Raw genomic sequence first — 4,170 nt, 5'->3', positions numbered from 1 at the left:
TTTTAAAACAATAAGACGATATATATAATTAAAAGCAAGAAAAATGCTTGACCATGGACGTCTTGTTCTAGTGGCAAAAATATAAAACTAAATTTACCTAATGTTTGTAACCTATCAATTATAATAATTAATAGCCTTAATTTTATTTTTTATTTTTTTATTTGAGCAATAGTCTAAAAATTTTAAGGTTATGGTTTTATGCTTTTGACTACGTGACTTTGCCTTTCTTATATATACAATATATTCATTTACTTACCTTTAAAACATATGTCAGATTGCCTTTGCCATTGCCTTTGCTTTTGCTTTTATAAATGATGATAATTAAGAGAACATTTATTTAAGATGACTGCCAATTATCGTACGTTCTTTGGAAAAATAGGGATTGGAAATCATTGCACTTTTTATTTATTTTATTGCACAAAATATGATAATTGAATATAACAATAATGATAATTCCTATGTAAATTTAATGTAAATTACGTACGTTATAGATTTTATGAATTTATATGATTATTGTTGCAGTATCTTATTTTATGTCATATGTAAAGTCTCACGAAACAATATAATTATAAAAAACATTTTATATAGCATTTGACAAATTCTAAAAAAAATTAAACTAATAAGTAACAAACAAAAATTCAAAATTCTAATATTAATTTCATTTAAATAATTAAGTTAAAAAATCTTTTATAAGAGATTATATTACAAAAGATTATTAATTGATAATTCTGTAGGAGTTTAATTAGATTAATAATTGACTATGTGAATTTATTTTGTTCTTTCGGTGAGAGATTTTCAAATATTAGCAATGAGAATATTGGAGTGTAATAATTGTCTCAACTGATAGAACAATCGAATGCGACGCTTGAACTGTTGTACAATATCGAAGATTTTAGTTGCATGTTTTTAGTAAAGCGACAGACGTTTGGTCCTACAATATAAGTATCAGAGCCAATTCACGGATTTGATTATCATTTATTGCAAGAAATATAATTATTGAGAGAGATTGTCGGGGTGCAATAATTGTCCCTTATGTGTAAAGCAATCGAAACGTAGCGTTTGAACTGCTGTATGTTTTAAAATATTTGAGTTGCATCGTTACAACTAACTAGAACTTTTGGTAAAACAATAAGCGCTATGTCTTAGATAGAATCATAACATGGAAATTGTTGATAAGATTATATTAGTCTAGATGATTGTGATAATTGATAATGTACATTTAAAAAATATCTTGACTTGAGCCAGAATTATGTGGGAGATTATAGCTCGAGATACAATGAACATTCTGTTGCAAAGTCAAATATAATTGCAACTCAGTGTTGAGTACGTATATTTACGTGAAACTCAAAATATTAGACTTGAATTTGATTCAATTAGTACTGTTAAAAAATATATAACATAAATGTATATATTATATATATATATTTAAAAATCTTAATGTACATAATTGATGTCTTCGTAAGTATAAATGTGCTCTGGTGGTGATGTCTTTGTAAGTATAAACGTCAAGAAATTTTGCGTTCCATTGATCTAGATATTGAATTATTATCAATATAAAAGATTCGAAGAATATTAAAATTTTCAAATAACACAGGCTAGTGACCATAAATTTGGTTGTATCAAGATACAGGACTTCGATCTCTCCTTTGTCACAGTCAAACGAACCTCTAAGTACTTCTGATATTTTTCCCTCAAATTTCTTGTCAGACAATGAAAATAATACCATATTTAATATTAGTATCTTTGAAAGTTTTCATGGTATTTTCCCTAAAAGTCGAATGAAGGATATATTGAGGCTTTTTAGGGAGCTTAGATATGGATTCTAAAATCATGCCATGAAAATAAACATGTTCCATGTTAATATACCGAAGGTGATTGCAAAGGTAAAATCAATATGATATTGTGGCATTGAAATGATTCCTCGAAGATAGCTGTTTTGAAGCTTGGTTATGTTGCTAGCACTTGGAACTATATCGTGAAAAAGCATAGGCTAATATCGAGAAAAAATGAACTCTTTGAGTTGGAAAATCCAACTTGAAATAGCAGTAGATCGAAACTCGATGTTAGAAAGATCAAGAACTGCCAAAGAAGAAAGGTCGAAATGATCTAAAGATGAATGGTACCAAGACCGCACGGGTAAAAATGTAGATCTATTAAAGAAGGGAGTGTGCTGATGACCTATAACCAATTTGTTGCTTTGGTAAAGTTCACATAACTCATGTCTAGGTGCTTCAAACACGAAAAATGAACCATTTAAACCCATCAACCTTTAGATTCATTGACTAGGATCAATAATTTCAGTTTAAATATTTGAGAGACACAACAAGAAAAATGGTCATAGATAACAGCCAGAAGACTACACTTTCATTAAAAAAGTGTGTTGTCTATGAACATTTTTTTAATTAAAGACAAGCTTCAAGAACCATTGTCTAGTTTGTTTTTATTTTATTTGAACCGGAATCTATTGTGGTTTCTTTTGTTACAATCTAGACATATGATTCCGACTAATTTTGTGTGATTATAATGGATCATACTAGGCAAGAAAATTTAATGGTGACCTTTATTTGATTCTTTTGTAAGAATGCATGCCAAGGATAGACAACTTGCCAAGGCGAGACCTCATCATTATTTATATTAGTATTTTAAAGGATCATTAATGCTATTCGCTATGGTTACAAGGTCATCATCATTACTTGAAAAAAATTTGTAAAAAGAGAACCATGTGGTAAAGAATTTGTAACAAGGATCTGCGAGTACATTTTTTGCTTTTCTCAAGGGAAGTAAATTTTTCTGAATTCAGAAATCTGTCTTGAAATTAAATTCTCTCCATCACCATTAATCAATTTAACTACTTTTTAAATCCTCAATATAGTCTTTCTTGATCATTACAAGTTTAAATCCGAAAAACAAAAGAATTAAGTTCGAAGAAACTCGTGAATGTACAGAAATTTCAAAATATAAATCAACAAAATTTTATTTCTCCATAAAATATCAATTTTTTTAAAAAAAATGCTTATATATTTTTCCAAGATGATTCACATGAAAACGAAATCTAAGACATGTTAGGTTGTACAAATTTTGGATTTAATTTGAAAATGAACAAATTGAAAGACGACGACTGACCTAGGCTAAGTTTTCAAGGAATATGTAACAATTCCAATTTCTAAAATTTAAATTATCATGCCTACTATCCACACATTTTATTGTGTTTAGTAGAAAAACAATTTATTAAATAAGTATGGGTGAAAACTCTACAATAATAATTTTTTAGAATGGGTGAAAGTTTTATCGAAAATTTATTTGCAATAGAAGCACTAAATAATTACAGGTAACGCTTTAACTAATACCTCAAATTTGTATGATAATCATCTTGAAGATTTAATTATTTTGTCCCGCCTAAACTCATCATTAAATTCTCTAATCTTGAAGTTGTAAACATATCCGATAAAGAAATATGGATAAAAAAAATTTGGTCGCTGGAATATGCTACCTAGAATCAGAAAACATTAACAGGAAGAACCCAGTATGCATCTACCTAACAAGGCCCCCTATAACTTATATGTGTCCAATAGATTTAGAAAACTTTGCTATGATTATTGGCAGCAGCGACAGGATCTTAACCAACGCATGTCTTCACCTTGTTCAAAACAAAGTGATTTATTAGATGGATATTGTACTGGAATTGGCTGCTGTCGAACTCCGATTCCAAAAGGTTTAAAAAATTTTACGTTGAAACTCGTGGGTCTTGAATATCATACGAAAGTTTGGAGTTTCGATGCTTGTGGGTACTCTCTTCTCGGGGATCATGACGTGTTTAAGTTTCAAGTTTCGGATTTCTCGGATGAAATACTCAGAACAAGAAAATTCCGGAAGTTTCTATCTTGATTGATTGTTGGCTTGGACGTGAAAAATGTGAAGAAGCTGAGAAATCTTCTGTTTTTACTTGTTGAAAAAATAGTTTTTGTGTTGATTTAAGCATCGGTCTTGGAACATACCAATGTAACTGCACAGCAAAGTACGAAGACAATCTATATCTTAGTATATGCTGCACATAATAGTTTATGTTTCTCTATTTGTTGTATATTGATATTTGGAGTAGTTTATTTGAAGAAATAATTACAATTGGTTAGCCCTACATGATTTATATTTAGTTTAACCCACCCAAACACA

Source organism: Primulina huaijiensis, chromosome 17, assembly GCF_012295235.1.
Source record: "Primulina huaijiensis isolate GDHJ02 chromosome 17, ASM1229523v2, whole genome shotgun sequence".
NCBI classification, from domain to species: domain Eukaryota; kingdom Viridiplantae; phylum Streptophyta; class Magnoliopsida; order Lamiales; family Gesneriaceae; genus Primulina; species Primulina huaijiensis.
Note: the sequence above shows the minus strand (reverse complement) of the source record.